Genomic DNA, 19,819 nt, shown 5'->3' with positions numbered 1-19,819 from the left:
TTTGGTTTTTGTCCTAACCCCGTAGACAATTGTAACAGTAGAGGGGGATAATTCTACAACATTTGCCAGATATATAACACAACATAAGTCATACTCTTTCTTGCAGCTGTACGAATGGATAAGTTTTGCGTTTATAAGTCCGGGAAACTGCACAAAGTTCGCACGCGCAGTTCGAATGACTGTAAATATGGTATATATGCATCTTTATATATATATATATATATTTAAAATTAACATTAATTATTTAAACATTAAAGATCTAGTTATAACCGATATAGGCATTTCTAGTTCGTATTGATTGTGTTCTCACATGTACAGTCTAAAATATGATTCTTATTGTAAATATTAACGATGTTACTATTATCCCCTTGTTATTTTTGTCCCTAGTCTCCCCTATAAAGTGTTTATATATATTCCATTTAACATTTCTTTAATTTCGATTTACTTCTTTCAGAAAATTATGATTAAGACAGATTAAGTCCATATCCATAATGTTCTCAAATACTAATAAATTGAAAAATACTCAATAATATACAATATGTTGTTAATAATAATGATGGGATATAAAATCCTATCTAGTCCTATATAGGTGATTCCTGTAAAAAAAATCCTGTAACTATTCTCAGGTTAAGTGTCAAGTTTCCAAGAATTTTAAATTCTAAAGAGTTAACGCAGATTTCGTTCAAGAGCGTACAAAGCGTTGTTAAGATTTATAAAATTCTAAAAGAATGTTTTACAGAGTCTTCGTATCAATGAGGCATAAACGAAGAAGTGGAATCGACTAAGGTGTCGATTAAAGTTTTTACGTTATCTGGGGAATAATGCACTTTAACCTATATTATCGTAGATAAGATGAGGCAGTTTTTAGAAGAGAAAATCATTTCTCCTTGGAGCGTCGCCACGTTAGTGCAACCGCACGTTCTATCTGAAGGGATAATCTTGGCGATAAATATAAACGCCACGACTGAAATGTTGAGAAGGAAGTCTTTGGTGACGCTCGGGACACATGCTTTTCGTTCGGTGTGAAACCACATCATGAAAACGGATAAATTACAACCTGATAAAAATAATGATAGGAGAAACAAAATTACTCCTATAAACTTCATTAAAATTAGTATCCTCGCGCTAATTAAAAAAGAGGTAGATAAATTTAAAGTGAGCTAACTAATTATAAAACCCTGAAGAAAATAAAAAAACCGATAAAGTTATTCAGTCCAGTCTTAATTATTGATTTCCATTACTCTCTAAATCGTTAATATCGCTATATTGTTCTCGGAGCGTCGAAGATTTATGGATATGTCTCCGTTTCTTTATTTCTTTAGAAACTTCTTGATTTTTTCATCTTCTGGTGTTATGGGAGCACGCTGAAGTGCAAGTTAAATGTTATAGGTCACCCCGTGAGAATATTCTTTCTCTGACTGTTTCGGAGCTAAAAGCACCCTCTTCTTTCCGTCCCGTCACTATTAATCTTGTCCCGAGTACCAGACAAATCGACTACTCCGACCCAGTTTTGTCTTCCGAAGGAGCGTATTATGGAAGGATCCTATAGGATTCCGCGATATTAAACGCGCTTCACGTGCATCATAAATTTGCACTCTCAATTTAGCCGCGCGACAAGATACGCAAAATACTGTTCGTCGACACCGAGTTAATATTATCGTACTGAGGGAGTTAATAAAAACGTACTGCATGTGCAAACTGCGTATCTCTATTTTTAAAGAATCAGTATTCACCAGAGTCAATCTGTCCGTATTGTTTCCGCGCTCTTTGCGTCTATAAATGGTGCCGGTAGTATCTATGTATACGATAAAATTGGATCGAAATTTTCAGACGTGTTATCAATGCATATAGAACGTTTTACGTATATATTATACGCGAAGCGTATACTTCCGTTTCAATAAAGAATTGAATAGAATTTTTGACAATAATAACAGTAGCGTTCTATGAGCATTATTGGCAGAGATTGAGATATTGTGATTTCTGAATGCGATATACTTATATCATCGTTATTGTAAAATTTCATCAAACTGCATAATAGGATTTGTCCGATCAATTTATTTAAAAAATACGCAAATCTACGTATTAATCTATATATAGATTGTATGTGAAAAAATTGTTGAAAACTCCATTGCACATTCCGGAGATTCGTACAAAGTTACCTAAGTAAAAAAATATCTGGGGAAATCATTGACTAAGAACTGATCAGTTTTATTGTTTTAAATTTACTCGATAGAGTAATTATTCAGTAATTGATTAAGAAATTTTAATTAGTAAAACTGGTCAACAGTCAATTAAAAACTAATCAAATAAAAAAGGGAATAAAATAATGCTTTTTTGGAATTATGAAATATAATAATGACAAATATTTAAAAAATAAAAGATTAAAATAAATAAAAATAAAATTATTTCAAAAAATCAAAAAGGACAATTCGATATATGTTTTCTTCATTTAAAATATTATTTTTAAATATATGACATATAACGAGCATGTCAATAATAATCTAATTGTTATAAAATGTTGTTACTAACAACAATATAATAATTCAATTTACTGTTGTAAAAGCAATTATAAAAATAAATAGTTCTGTTAGCTTTCGTGTTACAATAAATTTTGTTTCTGGTTATTAGAAATTGCCCAGAAACTGGTGAATAACTGGCTAAATTTATTGCTCAGTTACTATTCAAACAAGCATCGTTCAAATACTAGTATAGTAACTAAAATTCCTGGTCAGTTACTAGCTAATTTCTGGTTGATTTCTACTTGGATGCACGATTTAGGGAATATGCGAGTAAATAACAATTTTCTTTTAAGGTTATAGCACACAAAAAATTTAAACAGTAAGAAAATCAACATGTTGGATTTGCTACTGTTCACGTTATGGCCTTACATGTTCGATTGTGATTAACCAATTCCCCATCTAGCACAGATGTCCAAGGGACGTTTTGAAGAACATTCTGAGAACGTTCACAGGAACATCTGGAATAAATGTGTATGGACGTTTACAACTTACGTTTTACTGCTTAATATTTTTTTGTGTACTACATGGCTCTTACAGTCGCAATAAAAAAAAATCTAAGAATGTATAAAGCGCGAATATGAGAGACTCGTCAAGATGCAGCCATGCTGTGCTGCTGCATGATATATATGTATAGAAACACGTAATATCACTATTTCATCGTGCTCTTCGGCAAGGTACAATAATGAGATTAAACCCGAGTATGAGCGCGAAAGTTCGGATGACATGCTTTCGCGTAACCGGCGTAACCATTATGCCATGGATGGTATTCGGTTGTTTTACTGTATAGAAGTCCTCGGCGGGAGGATTCGAGCTAGGTGATGTAAGAGGATTTACATGCGATGTTATTTTCGCGCTAAGCAGCCTGAGGCTCTTACATTTTCTTCGAAGCGCGAGAATGTTTTAATAACTCACGTTGCTATTCGGAGAAGCAGAGACGCGTTATATAAATTATACATAGAATTTTATACATAGAATAAAAATCTGGTACAAAAACAGGTTCGAGGATTCAGTACGCACTCGCAGATCTGATTCAGAACCATCAGTTTAAGTTATACCAATTTTGCAAACTTGCACCAAATTTTCTCGAACAAGTAAAAGTTGAATATTTCTTACGGTTTATTCGCTTTCAACTTCGATCGAACTTTTGGGAAGTAAATACGCGCGAAGCGCGAGATTTTCCGTGCCATGGGAATAAAATTTGCAGTTTCGCGAGCTTTGAACTAAAAGTGAATAATTCTTTTTAGCAAATTCAGAAAATTGATCGGTGTGTTGGTGCGTTTTTTCGAAAAGCATTTAATTTGTCCTTTTGAGCTGCTGCCAAATATAACGCCATGCCAGCAAAACGCTGCATTGCTCTGTAGAATGAAATATTATAATAGATTTCTGGAAATGTCATGCAATGTGTTTAGCATCAAGGTGACTGTTAATGTAACGATATCTCGTTAATCGTTTGCAGCTACAGTTCCTATACACCGAGGCATTTATCTACGTACAATAATTATAAAAGCAATAGCTCGTGTTGCTCTTGGTTTATTCATGCAGAGAGATTTGCATATCAACGATAATGCAATGTATTTAGTAACTGATATTCTCATGATATTGACTTTAACATTATACACGATTCCTGATTATAATAAGAGAAGTAACTGGCTTTTCCAACTTTAACGAGCACACACAAGACATTGTATAATTTTCCAAGTCAAAAATAATTTTTATTCAAAAATTATAGACGCAAAGATCACATCGTTATTCAAAGTTTCTTAGAAATATTAGGTAGAAATAAATCCAATTTCTTAGACATCTAATTATTATCTAGTATTATTATATTCTCATTAGTTGTAACAATATTTTGCATAGGAAATGAACAAGAACTTAGAATTTTAGAACTAGAATTTTATTCAGTATCTAACTGTTTTCTTGGGGAAAAAAAGTGCAATTTGCATAGGCACCTGTCCAATTATTGTCTAGTACTAATATAGATTATTATTAGTAAAGTGCTGCGTAGTCTTAGTTTAGTCGTAGTTTATTGTTCCATTTTTTTTCAATAAATGGATTCAGATTTTGCACATCTTTTGTGCACAGAAATTGCAGAGCGTTACATCTATAGACTGGGTTCCTAAGTAGTTTCACTTCTCAATTACTAGACTATAGTATATATATATAAGAGAGAGAGTATATAAATATTCAAAAAGTATATATAACTGTTAATATAATGTAGGTACTAGAAAAGTTAATCCAACTGTTCAGTAACTATTAAAAAAATGCATGAAGTTTCTACGAGAAAGATTCTTCGAAGAATAACCGTCTTCAGTATTTTCCTGATCGCTTCCGGATAAAAAAGTATAAGCATATCTAACATTTTCCAGCTCAATGTTAAAATAAAGAAATCCAAACGTGATCCCTGTTCGAAACTGCGCTTGTAGAAGGTCTCAACTTTGTCGTAAATCTTCGAAAGAAACTCGAGCCTTGCTTCTATACAACTCGTTTCACAACGGATCCAAATAGGTGAGATCTATAATAGATAGATGTCTCCTACACCCAACCGAAGCCATTGGAATAAGAGAGCACCCCGTATCCGCGACAGATCGCGGTCTCGCGTGTTGCCGTCGATCTGCGCCCCACGTCGGATTCTCCACCCGCACCCTCTCGCTTAGGGTGCGTTCAGTCAGCTTCGAGCCGCGAGTGGGGTAAGTTGCGTCGCGCGCCGGCTCGCTGGCCCTTCGCAGAGCGAAACACTCAACGCCACCCCGCGCACATCTCTCATTCTCGTCCGCCGATAACGAGAAGTACAACCCCCGACGATCGGCGCATCGTCGCGCGCCGATTCAACCGGCGTGGCGCGGCGCGTTCGCGTAAAAAGGCTTGCGAAGATCGAGAACGCGGGTGAATGCATCGTGAAGCGCATTTCGCAAGCTTTTCTCTCCGGCTTGGTTTGCACGTTTTAATTCTTCTCTTTCACGGAGGGACTCGCCCCGAGCTTAATGACGGCAGCAGAAGGAAGCGGTATCGGTGGTAAAGTCGCGCATCGCATGTGAATGCGAGCGGATAGTTTCATCATGCTTGAGGTGAGTTCTCGTGTTCCTCTATTCGATCTAGCTCGTGCGATATCACGGCGTGATTATGACTGCGCAATTTCTTATATAACAACCGTGAAAGACTCCTTGGGACGAAAAAAGCTCTTGTTGGGTTTTGCAATCATGATTGAAAGTCGCTTCTCGTCAGGTTGATATGTTCATTGTATTTTCACGTTCTATGTCTTCTTTCAGTTATGGATGTTCTTTGATCAATTTTTGAATTCATTTTTTTCACGATGACAGTATTGATGCAAATCGACAATTTCCAGGGTTTTAAGTGTAACAATAATTCTCGATTAAATTCAAATAAATGATAAAACCTGTGTTCAATTCTCAGGGTCTTTCAACAGTATTTTATTTCTTAATAATTTAACTTATTTTTTAATTTATGATCTTTAAAGTCTTATACCCAATTAGAATGCATTATGTCAATGTAAGTAATACAAATCATAGAAAGAAAAATATTTAATGTTCTTTCGAAAGAAGTGTTAGTATTTCGAAGGTGGCAGTTGCTAAGTTCTAGGCGGAAAACGTAGAAGAATTTTAAGAAGCTCATTCAAGAGAGTTCAGTATCTGCATTTTCTTGCATCTTTTTTCAATAAAGTTTATGTAAACTAATGATTGGCCGTTGACCCTGTTTGGCAACGTAATTTTGTTTCGTTTGAACCAAAGGTCGACTTCTCACTTCGCGATAAATGAGGAAATTTGCGTGGCCAATAAGCGATTGTCGATTCTGGATGTTTGAATGGAGACGCATGATCGAACGGAGAAGTGAAATGGACTGTCGAATGTGAATTGCAGTGTCGAAGTACGACAGCAAATCTCTTAAGTGGGTCAACAAGTTGAACATTCTGTAGGCAGAATGTGGCTCGATTTTGTATTCGGTGGCACGTTGTGATACGATGATAAGAGTCGAAAACGTGAATAGCAATCGTTCATTTCACCATCGAAAGCCTTTAGAAATTTATGATTGGAACGAATAACTGAATTAATACGTTTTAAATTGCGGAGCGAAAATTAATGGATGGATATTGCATGTAAAAAGATAAGATAATCTATCGTATGCAGACTTTCAAACGTTATTTTCTGAAAAGTGCTTAACATTTATACACTAAAAAAAATTTCTTTTGTTGGAAATGAACAAAGAATTTTTAAATTAAATTTATTAGAATTTTAATTGAGATTTAATCAGAATTCTGATCAATGCAATATTTCTGGTAAAATCTACTAGAATTCTTATTTTTACTAGAATAATTATTGATCAGAATTCTAGCTATCTCAATTCGAAGATCTCTTCTAGTAGATTTAATAGAAAATTGTGAATCGTTTATTTTCCACCATAATTACTATTTAATCCAATCAGATTATTTTTCTCAGGATAGAGAATATATGTTATTTAACTATAACGATTACATAGCAGTGATGACATTCTAATACGTACAATTTTATTCATTTCGTCATAAGAAAAGAAAGTCGAGGCTTTTCTTAGTCATCATCCTCGTCGTCTTTTCCGACTTGTTGACGTGAAGAAAAACAGACATAAACCGAGATTCTGCGCATTAGTATTCAGCTCTTCTGACACGTTCATAATGCCGCAAATGCACGACCGTACGCCATGACGAATTACACTAAAAGCTGCCAACGATAATAAGCTTTTTACGTTCACTGATATGCTTACTGCTTTTTTAAAGGCAGTTGCTGTTCGTTCCCTCGAGAATCTCCTGTGATATTAACTTCCTTCTCCACCCTCTCATACATTTTGCGCATGGCACACTCTGTGTAGAAAAACGAACATTTGCGCTCGCAAATATTCCTTCTGTCAAAGTTTCGGATCATAAATTCTCGGCGATAGTATGTACGCGTTTTAATATTTACGAATGGCACTCATTCGCGAGCACTCGCATACCGTATAACTGCGGCCTTTATGTATTATTCGACGCCCCAAGATTTACCATGAAGTTGGTGGAGTGGATGGTAGAGCAATCCGAATTGTTTGCGCACACGCTGACTAGAGTTTGGATTAACAACAATAAGACGAAGTAAAAAGAGAAAATGAGAGAAAAGAAAGAGAGCAAATAAAAAGAGAAAGAGAAAGAAAGTGCAAAAAATACAATAAAAGTTCTTTTTTGGAGCTTTTGAGGTCTTCAAAAGCAAATTAACACAATGAAACTTAATCATATATTCGTAGCCTTGTAAACAGATTTAATTACATGATATTGCGACATTAATATAATTGAGAGTTTCATTAATGTAAAAACGATGTTAAAAACGGACCGATCAATTTCGCGCTCTATTTTTGCCACAATCGATCGTGGGTGCCGTCGAACGTGCCATTAAAATGACGAGCATCAACGTTGCGTTCACTCATTGTCTCTTCTTTCTATTTTTTTTCCACTTGTCGTTACTGTATCGAACGTTCCGATAGATTTTTTCGTTATGTACGTGATTAAAGACGCGTCGCTTTTGGATCCCTGAGATTTGCCTGCACAATATGTCTGCATAATGCACAAGTTTACATTTCTCGGTAACCCGTAAAGCGCCTTTACGGCCTCAGGAGATGGTTATTGCGCGGGAAGAGGATAATACTTTTCAACTGGAGTTTATTACATCCACGGGTGCATCCCGCATCGCACCTGTATGTCTCTCCTTGCGCTAAGTTCTATTTTCGTTGCGCCATATCGATCCTGCTTACGCTGTTTGAAGTCGTAAGACCGCGTCGTTGGCCATGCCGGATCTCTTTTGCCAATGGCGGAATTAAGCGAGGGCATTTGTCGCGTATCAGCGAGAAAAGAAAAGGAAAAGGGGAAAAGAGAAAAGAGAAAAGAGAGAAGAGTGACACTAATACCCAAGGGGATAAAAGCGGACATACGTGTAAATCAGCTCGAGCTCGTATTTTAAGCGAACTCTCGTTTTGCGGAGCGCAAGACGCACGGAAATAAATCGCCGTATGTCGTATATAAATGTCGTATGTCGAAAGAGCGGGATACGAATATTTACGATTTATCGATGTATGTTCAATCTTTTCAAATATGAATACTCAGTGTGTTAATTCTAAATAAAGGATATATCTCTTTCATATTTGCATATTTAAGGAAATGCGTTGGCTTTCATATTCCTTTATATGAGTATATTGCGTTGCAATAATCGAGCTCGAATTTTTTTTATTGCGTTCGAAACATTGTTCACTCATCATTTGAAACATTTTCGTCGCGGTTGTTGCAAGTTGTTAAATCCGGCATTTTTCCTTTTTGTTTCACTATTATCTACCGGAGTGAAAACTTTTCGTATAACGACATTGCAATTCTCTGTGAAATGAATTGTGAAAATAGTAAAAACTAATAAAAACAGAAGAACCATAGAATCATTCTTTCTTCTTCTCCTTTTTATGCTGCAGCAAAGCTGTTCTGCTTTAAAATGTGAACGTGGCTCTAAATATGCCACAGTCGCCTGACGTAGGAATCAAATTTAAAAATTCCCAATGTGCCGTCCCGTCCGCCGAGTCAACTCCGTCACAGTAGTCGAGCTTGATAATTAAACCGACATAGCTGCATTAATATCATAATAAATGACTCTAGGCACAATCTTCATTATATCTTTTTTTAATTATTTACGCATAATGTCCTAATTAACGAGTAACTGGTATATATCAGAATTTCTGTATAATTGATGAAGCTTTTTAATAAATATGCTCACAAAATTGGCACGTTTTAATTAACTGTTGAAGCAATATCTGTGAATTTTTACTCTTAAATTTTAAATCTTTAGAACGTTAAAACGTTTTATGTTAATCTCTGTAATTATATCAACTATCGATTTCCTCTTCAGAAAAAACTCAACTATAATTTCATTCAGAATTTCTCAAAATATAATTGCACGGAAGAGAGGCTCGATAAATTATATAGAATTATATATATAATATAATATATGGAATAACATTTTCCGGAGAACTCCACGAGTATCAAGAATATCCAAACAGTTGAGAATATTTGCACTCAAATTTCTCTTGTAGCGATTTTATCGACATCTAGTGTTTTGTGCATTTCTACGGAGATTCTGTCGTGTGTATATTATATTTGCATAAATGGGAAACGTGCGTGATAATATACGAAAGTACTGGCAAAATGTTCATCAATTAACAATTGTACCGATTAATGGTCAGGTTAATTATTATAGTTAACTGAGTGCTCGCTATGACAAAATTTCCCTTTGCTGGAACGAGTAATTAATTGCTAACTGGTAACAAAGCTTGCGGACACACACCGAGGACGATGGCACTCGTCATTAATTGAATCCAATCGAAAGTTACATTGTACTTTGACTATGTGTGATACAAGTCGAGTCGGAGCGCAGAGATCCGTTTTCATGTGTTCTATTAAAATTCCTCACACTCTACTAGATCATTTATTCACATATTCCTTCAAGTAGGATGGTATTTCAAACGCGACACGTAAAACTTTATCCTGTATTTCAATTAAATTTTATTCTTGATTTATTTTAGGTGAATTTTATTTCGAGACACGTGCGAGCAAATATTATTTTTTAAATCATATTTATAGATATTTCTAGCATTTTTATAGATATTATTTATATTATACAAGATGATTAGAGCTCTCTTCTGATTAATTTTAACCTTTAGAGGATAAAAATTTATTTTTTAAATCTCAGTTTTTTCATGAGTAAGATTTGTCATAATTCGTTATTTAATTGTATTCTTTGGCTAAAAATATAACACTGTTTCAGCGCCACTATAATGACTTTCCCGTCCTGTAAAGATTAATAATTATAATCCACAAATGAAAATTATGAAATAGCATTTAAATTTGTCTACTTTGTAAACACAATAATAGTAAGAAGATAACGTAACATTTTCATTATTATTATTATGCGAGGATCGAAAACCTCGTTTCTGTAAGGATTTTAGTACGATATCGTAAGTTTGAAAGAAACTTTCCGTTTACACATTTTCTTTCGAGTAATTCCGTCACATAGGTTTCAAGGGCCCACAAGGGAGATTTTGCGATGCGCTTAATTCGAAATGTTTCTTCAAATTGCTACGGGAATAAACCAACTTTATGGGATATAATGGTGTGCCTTGGAGAAACTAACGGCAGCTGATTACGCTTGGACGCATCAATATGATAACAAGATCACGATATTCAGAGGAGGTAACATTTTGTTCCGTTTAATTTATCTGTCATCGTTTCTCTCGTCAATACGTGGGTGGCCATCTTCGCGAATTTGCATATTGAAATTTACCATCGATTTTTATGTCGGAATATACGATGAAACTAAACGTGCTGTGCTTGGAGAGACATCACAAATTTTTATCATACCGTAAAGCTTCCTTCGCGATTTCATTTTCCATTATAATTCAGCACTTAACGATTGCATCATATTAAATCAGTCTATTACCGTCTATTTACTGAAGTACTGTTAGACATTTCGTAATAAATTTAAGTAATATGTATGGAAGTTTGTGTTATAAAGTAACTGAAAAAGTAATAAAACTGAAAACTAAGTTACAGTAGCTGAAACGTGTAATAAATTTGTGTGTGCATTAAATTTCATGCAAATCCACATCAAATTTTATCAAAAGTACATTAAATTTCATGTACATGTATACAAATATATTTTTCAGTTACAAATACATTACATTTCATGTAATATCATGAAATTAAATTTCAGAATATTTGTAACAATGTTTATTAATTCCCATACAGAAGCTTGCAGCAACATTGCTGTAACGTTACTGCAATATTGCTGGAATGTTGGAATAATTATTGTATAATCCACAAATAAAAATTACGCAATATCATTTAATTTTGTAAGTAACAATGAGTAAGAAGATAGCGTGACATTTTTATGTGTATTATTTGTGGAACCATAAATAAAATTATATCAAGATAGGAATTTTATTGCAATATCACAAACATCGTAAATTTGAGAGAAATTCCTTTCAAGAATTTATGTTGTTGTAATATTGCTCATATGATTTGTGCTGTGTGGATCGCTATGTATTTTATATTCTCTCAATACACTTACATACGGAAAGAAGAGTTTTGCTGAATTGTTTAAAAATGTAGCTAGATATAGATTTTATTGCAAATAATTTTATTGCAAAAAGTTTTGATATTCTGACAACAAGCTCAGCTTGAGTGTTCTATACAAATATTTTAATAATTCAAAATTTTTTTCAAATCTGTGTATTTAGTTAAATTTTTAAATATTTCAGTAAAATCGTTTTTTTTTACGATTTTCGATTAACGTAACAAATCGTATCTAACGTAACTTTCGATCTACTGTTGATTAATCTGTCGAATAAAACTTCATACCTGTTCTGAAATACTATTTATCATTCACGCACCGAGCGTTTGTCATTATTGAATGCTTCATAATTATTATCTAATTCAAAATGCAACTGCAAATAATTTACGAGTAACCCCCGAACGTAATCCCTGAATGGCAGGACCTCCGAGATCCGTACATATTATACAACTCGGCGAGAAACAACTTGCTGGAACAGGCGTTAATGTCATTACATTGCCCGTTTAATATGAATACCATCAACATAATCGTGTTTGCCAACATCTTGCCTTGGCTCTTGCCAGACCTCGGTATCTCGTCTATTCAATTATGTTTCCTTCATCAGGATAACGTCACAGTCGTAAGGGTAAACGCGGTAACATTTATATATAATACAATAGCTCGGACAACACCGACTTAGAAATATCGCAATCGGTAGCGACTACAATTCTGATGGATTGCCATTTTGTCGTCCTCACTGAATCTTGGTTCATGGATCGATAGAAAATAATTGATATAGTTCAATGGATGACCCCGGAGAACAAAACAAAGAGGCGAATGGCACTTGGACAGATAAAAGGAGCTCTTGGCTGACTACTTTGTACCTTCTGACCAAGTTCTTTTTGCCACAAGTACCATAAAACGCTTTTTCCTGGAAGGATCAATCGTGGAAGGAGTGCGATGTTTCTTTGGCTATATGTATAAGTGGTTACTTTGTTGAAGTGCTTGATATTCTGTTCTCGGAGGATCTTTTCTGTTAACTGATGGACTTACTTTAAGTTTATTTACTAACCTAATCGTTCACAGAACTTAATCCAGCTTGTAGAAATGGATATTTTTTAAATCATATTACAAAGTTTTTTTCTTGAATCGGAGAGTTCAAGAATGATCAATTCCTACTAACTCTTTAATTGACAACTTCTTATAATAGTTTAACTTGTTATAGATATTTTTTGTTATATTTATTCTTAAAAGGATGTACATAAATCTTAATAAATGTTTATAAATTAAGAGATTAAGAAAGTTTATCTTTTTCTCATTAAATTTTTCTCCCTATTTTAATATCCAAGATCAATATCAGTTTACATTGCGAGAAAAGTATATTTAGATTAGATGTAGTTCGTTAGTGGAGAGCATGTGTCCATCATTACTGAAAATCTTGCTTAACCCATTAGTACTATGCACAAGTCATTAGCGTAATTGTGTGTTAATAAATTTTTTCGTGTACGCGAAAAAGTCAGAATATCTCGAAGCTGCTAGATTTTTCGCGAAATGCATTTCTACACATTTTGTTTCCTTTCCCGCGGCATTGGAAATTTCGTTTTTTATTTCGGACATGCCGTTTTGCTACAGGCTGAGCGAAAAAGTTCCGTTGACACGACGTCGATTTTTGCAGTTGAATTTCCGACAAGCTGTTACGCATTAGCTTTGAATGCACAGTTATAAAGAATTTTATTTTTACGGCGGTAGTTATTGATTTTTTTAGATAACGCGTTTCTAGATGTGGAGATTCTGATTTCGTTAGCAACGTAGTTTTCTCATTTGCGAGATAATGGAAGAAATTCTCATGATAAGGGCTACTTTGTCTGATTCAGCGTTGCTATCTTAAATACGAGCGATGTTCTAGTGCAGTAGAAATTGCATTCCTTTTTGTTCTCTCATTACGCTGTCATTGTCAGTAAACAATAAATTCCTGTGACAAAAGCGTAATACGATTGTTATCCCGAAATGTAAATATTACGGAATTCTGTACTGCGCGCGAAAAATGTTGGGTATCTCGACTTTTTGTTATTATGTGCTTTAATAGAACAGGATCACTCAGTTTTATTGTTACAGAGCACTTACGGTAATACGTTAAAATTCTGAGAAATGAGAAATTTATCGAGAAGTTTCGACCTTTTCCTAGAATCCATTTATAACGACACATGGCTTCCGTTTCACTATTCTAAATAAATATTTCAGAAAAACGAGTATTTAGCGAGGAGATTCGCTTTCAGCGAAGCAACACCAGCAATTTCTTACGTCTTACCTATATCTAAAATCACGATTGTTTATATAATATAAATATACATGTGAATTTTTAGAACGATTTTCTGATAAAAATGGCAAAAAAATAAAAACATGATATTGACTTAACATACAAGTTATATCATCAAGAAAAGGTTGAAATATAAAAATTGGCGTTCTTACGGATAATCCTTGATTGCAATTAGAGTAAAGTGCTTTTATACTCGGATGGAAAAGCACTTTAAATGTCAATGACAAAAATTACAGAAAAGACGCTCCTTACATTTATGTTATGTTCGTTTTGTTACACGAAGACTGTTTAAACAAAAATTATTATTAACGCGTACAGTTTCGCTTAGATTGATTTTCTATTTAATTTTAATTTTTCCTTAAACTTTTTATTAAATTTTGTCAAAAATTCTAAACGTGAGAGCTTGCGTTAAAATTTTATCTAGAAATAGCTTTTGTATTTAGGCTGTCATATACGACATACGCAAATAAAATCCCTCGACAAAGCGAAATCATCGAGTATTCATCCTCTCACGCTTTTATTCTCTTGCGTCCTCTTTGAATTTTTATTGTACTCATTTCGTATCTTTTCTTTCCTCTAGAAAAACCGTGGTATCAAAAAATTGAATAGAATTATTGACTGTGTCACCTTTTCTGATATATTCGAATGGATATTTTATTAGATATACTGTTGTTTCCCCAATTTTTTTGTACGAAATAAAATAGTTTATACTATACTTATTTATTTATTCCATAACACACATATTTAATTTACAATTCCTTCAAAATTTGAATGTAGAGTCTAAATATTTTAATAAATAAGTGAGGTCACGTAGGACTTTGTAACAAGCAATTCTAGGTTTTGTCGAAATAATCAGCGTTGACAATTGGTTTGCTGAAGAACTACAAGTAAATGTTGGCTTTGAGAACCATCACCACTTACGAGCTACGATATAATTTTCCCTCTTCCACTCGCAGTTTCTGGTATTATTGTACAATACGTATTTCTCGTTTATTCTCAAACCGCCAGAAACTTTCTTATTCGTGTTCCACCCTTCAGGATAGGTATATATGCCCACGGAATTATTTTGTAGATGATAAAAAATTGAAATAAATTGCGGTCGTATGCGTATACACGACACCGCACTTCGCGGGATTGGCATAAATTCCACATCGTTAAGCTCGTCTGTTTCATTTGCCGACTTGCCCCAACAGAAGACAAATGGGTTTCCTTGGATGCCCGCGGGAAAAATGATAAGAGAAAAGGAACGAATGCACGAGGGTGGAAAAAACACTGCGCATCAGAACGTTTGTTGATCCGTATATATAATATATTAACGGTGATTCTACCCTTCAACTTTCAGAGAACTTAACTCGCTTCACTATCATTAGACAGAATCATTTGTCTTAATGGTACGTCAATTAGCATTTAGTTAATTTTTCGTGGTGACTATCGGTGGCGCCAATCAAGCGTGATAAATGTTTTCGCGTTATACATATTTGAATATCGTGAAGATTTAATAGAGTGGTGCGCGTGATTAATTACACTGCCTTCATTTAAGTACTGATACCTGGAAGCCCCAAAAGTGATTGATAAATGGTTACTTGGTAAAGTCAAAGGATTTATAATGAGAATGTAATGTTTTGTAATTAGTTACTCTTCCATGACAAAATATCTTAAGTATACTACATAACAGTCTACTAATACACTTTACTATCTTTTTATTATCTAAAAATATTCTGACTTTATCTTATTCCTCATCGATTTTATTTGCATGCCATTGTTTGATCAATAGACCCTCAACCTGCCTGACAAAAATTAATTATCGGTGTAAGTGATCGACAAAGACAACTTCGAAATAAGAATATTTAATCAGTTTCGGAGTCAAAATCATAATGGCAATCTACATAGATTGCAAATAACAATACGAAATACTTTAATGAGAAAAATAATTTAAAAAAATGAAATTATAATATCTGTATGTAACAGATATCACAATTTGAACTTTTGATCCTTAACATTTCGCTTCTAATGATGTGAACATCGTCAGACTTCCTACATAGCTTTTCTATATGCATCGAATGCATTTCACCTTGGAGTCTAATTGTCGCACTCGACATTATGCATTCAGCAGCTTAAGAACTCGAACCAGCATACGGAAGTTCAGTCTCGCTAGAGAAATACGTGGAGAGATCAGAGAACACTCGCTATTACGAACTCGCGTCGCGTTCCATCTTCGTTAGCGCCGTTTCTTGTCCATCCAATAATTCATACCTCTTTTCAGACACGGCAGTACGATGTAATTACATTTTGAGAGATTAGGCCGTAATGGACGCGCGTGCAGCATCTAGGTAGACCGTCTTTCGCGGTTCGTCTTGGACATGCGAAATTAATCTTCGTCGCGTAATTCAGACAGCGAACACCATATAGTAGACATAGTCGCTTGCAACTATACGAACGTTCGTGCTAGATGGCCGTAAACGACTTGTCGGTCGAGTGATATACGGTATGGCCTACGGCGAAGAGTCGATCCATCGAAGTATTGCAACGAGTAATTGACTACGCTCTGCTTGCCTCGATTAATTAACTTTCAGTACTTTATCATTCTCGTTATTCCAATATAGCGGGCATTTAATAGATATCCTTCAAACGTTCAATGTCGGACATCATTATTCTTGCACATTCTAATTTCTGAACTTTCTTTTTTTTTCTTATTTTTAATCAAAAAACGTCACATGCAGTAGAATTTTTTCCTAACGACGTTATTTAATCTTCGATGTACACGTATTAAGATTTAAATTTAATTTCGGTTTATTAAATTAATTTTTTTTACATTTATTTACTTTTCTCTATTCCTTTAAAAACTTAAAGAGATGCAGTACAAGTATTCGCGTCTTACACGTTTTTCCCACACTTTCATCTGCATCGGAATGAAAAGCTAGTAATTTTTATATGTAGCATCGCAGTTGCATTTCCTGTTACAATTCAGTTAATTGCTCGTAATGTTTAGTAAATAAGAATATTTATTGATGCTCGTTTTGACGGTTTATTTTGTAGTCAATTAACATAGTACTGTATTTAAATAGTTAATTACTCTGAACATTGGATATAATTATAAAATTGCCGTATCATTGTTACGTTATTGTATCGTGGTTATTATTTTAAATTTATTATGAACGGGTCTTTTTAAAAAATATTTATTTAATATAAAATATATGTCGTAAAAAGTGATACTGGTTTAATTAATTTCTGTACAAATTTGAATAGCACAGTATCAACTTGTTAAATAAAAAATCACCTTACATTATTTGATATTGTAAAGCAGAAATAATTAAGCTTCTAATTCTGTTATTGGATAGTTAGTGGTCTTAGTAGTTGAGAGATCTGTTCATTTTGTGGTCCATTAAAGCAACGTTATATTTAAGCTGGTAATTAATTTGAGTGTGACACGTGTAATCGCAAAATGTCGTCGTACTTGCAACGGCATATTGCGCACCATCGAATATTATTAATTAGAACTCGTGTTACTCAATCAATATCAATATAACACATTAATTAGTTTATTATCCCTGAAACTTGTCGTGACTCAACCGTAAGATTGCTAAAGAAGATGCCGATGCAGATAAAAATGACGTAGATAATCTAGAGACAATATACAAGTATCGAAGTTGACTTAACGTAGAAAGACTTTCACGTGGGCGAAAAAATAAAGAGCGCACGTCATAACTGTTAAATGTCAGCGAAATATTTTCAATGCGCCTCATCGAGCGGCGCCATAAGTTGAGCAAACGTGTCGAGTTTGCAAAAGATTGTAATGAAGTCAATAGTTGTGAGGTCACTAAAATATAAAAGCTTTGCTTTAAAATTATATTGTCTGTCGCCTTATGATTATATTCGCAGCTGATTTCCGATGTTATTCGATATTGAAAGAGCGTTTGGTTAAAATTTTTATCGTGATAGATTTATATCTGCGAAGCTTTATCTTTATTTATATGAGATATTACAAATATATTATATATGAAATTTTGTACGTTTTGAAAACATAATACATATATCAAAATCAAGATCATACTTACTCAATCAGTAGATGAAAATGTGTTGGCAAACAAGTAATGTCGTAACATCGTATGTGCGATCTGAAAGTTTTCGCGGCAGATTTCATTGCAAAGTTTTCGGAACTTTCTTCCAAAAGTCTTCTTTTGTGCTTTTGTTTGGAATAACAATAAGGAATAAAAAGAAGTATCAACGAAATTACGTGCCATCTTGCGTCTACGTCGGAAAGTTTTTCATAATGACTAGATTTCACGCCACTCGTTGTTTTAATTAATGAGCACAGATTTACAGATTTAAGTTGGACATTTTTCACAAAATTTCACACAACTAATTTTTTATTCTAAGTGGTAGCATTTTTATTTTTTTTAAAAAAGAAATAATATCATAAAATGCTTTGTAATACATGAAAAAATTATAACACAAAAATTTGATGTTGCTAGAGCTTAAAATATCTTAATACGATATGATTATATGTAGATCTTATATTTTTTTTAGTAGTTGCCAAGTTTTTTATGTTTTAAACATTTTTTTACGTGTTACTGAAAAATTATCTTGTATATATTGTATATATAGCAAATACAGCCTCTCTCTAATAACGCTGATTATTTTTCGATTTCTTTCTTATATGCACTTTTGTAATTACTACAATAATCTCTAAAGCTGTGGTAATAATACTCGATAATTACACGCTGCAGATTTATTCCGAAAATACAAATTACGTCAATATGAAAATTTCCATAAGGATTCATTTGCATGGAAGGATAATTCATGAAAGATGAATGAGAAAATGGCGTAATGTAATAAGAAAAAAAAATCGTATATCTTTGTCCAATTTACATGAGAAATACATGGATGATATTCTTGTAATTAAATCAATTATTTTAAATTGATTTAAATTATTTCGGCTTTCAGGTTCAAAAAGCGCATCATTTTCCGTTTTATTTCTGACAAAAAAATTATTTTCCGTCAATAAAAATTGCTCAATAAAACCTTTATCGACTCCATCAAACCAAATATTCACTATCGTATAAAATACGAACGAGTTTTATTCATCATGTCGATTGCGCCTAACAAAACAATTAACGATATCACAATAATTCATCCGCGTTGTCGATCATTATATTTTATAAATGCATTGTATCCTCTTCATATCTGTGCTTTCATATTTTATGTTTAATTACGTAATATGAGATGTAAACAGATGTTTAATTTCCTAGTTATTATTTAATTGTATATAGAGTTTTTCAATAAATAATCATATAAACCGGTATCACGCATTTTAATCAAAATATATATAATTTCAATTATTGTCCTCCTTTCGTTCAGAATGGATTGCGAAATATATTTTTCCACGTGTTACCGAGCTCGTGTGAAAGCTTTTCTGTATTGCTTACTTTCGCGACGTACAATACCCGGTCGTAAATTAATTCGCTGTCAGAACCGTTTTAAACCTACGCGAATCGATAATATATGCACAGCCTATATAGAAGAGGTGTTACGTGCGATGAGACATGCTCCCATCGGCGCATCAAAATGCACGTCGCAGTTATGGGTCGGGGAATTAGGTGGACCAGTATATAACGCACCGAACCTCGAACTGTACTTATCTGGGTCATCTTCCTAGTAGAAACTGTTCATATTGTGTAGATGTATAATGAATGTACTCGGAAATCCGTTGGGCATTTAATTGTCTATTGCGGAATGCATATGTGCAATATGTGCATTGAAGAGACAGTGTTTATAATTACAGTAGCTCAAGTCATAAATCCATTCTGCTTGAAATAATATTTCTATGTATTCAAAAATACTTTATTTAATAGTTTAATAATATAAACACATTAATTCTTTATATA

At 33.7% G+C, this 19,819-nt stretch overlaps 1 protein-coding gene across 1 annotated transcript in view; it reads left to right on the top strand.

The window, feature by feature from the left end:
- The first annotated feature begins 5,557 nt into the window (after positions 1–5,557).
- The window catches only part of LOC108749657 (peptidyl-prolyl cis-trans isomerase CYP95-like), a 34,612-nt gene continuing 20,350 nt past the window's right edge, over positions 5,558–19,819 (top strand). Inside the window, exon 1 of the mRNA XM_018488480.1 lies at positions 5,558–5,584. The gene's annotated coding sequence lies outside the window, so the exon portion shown is untranslated. The remainder of the gene's footprint in view (positions 5,585–19,819) is intronic.

The sequence above is a fragment of the Trachymyrmex septentrionalis genome, unplaced genomic scaffold (genome assembly GCF_001594115.1).
Source record: "Trachymyrmex septentrionalis isolate Tsep2-gDNA-1 unplaced genomic scaffold, Tsep1.0 scaffold31, whole genome shotgun sequence".
Lineage (NCBI taxonomy): Eukaryota > Metazoa > Arthropoda > Insecta > Hymenoptera > Formicidae > Trachymyrmex > Trachymyrmex septentrionalis.
Note: the sequence above shows the minus strand (reverse complement) of the source record. Positions and strands in the feature narration are given on the sequence as shown.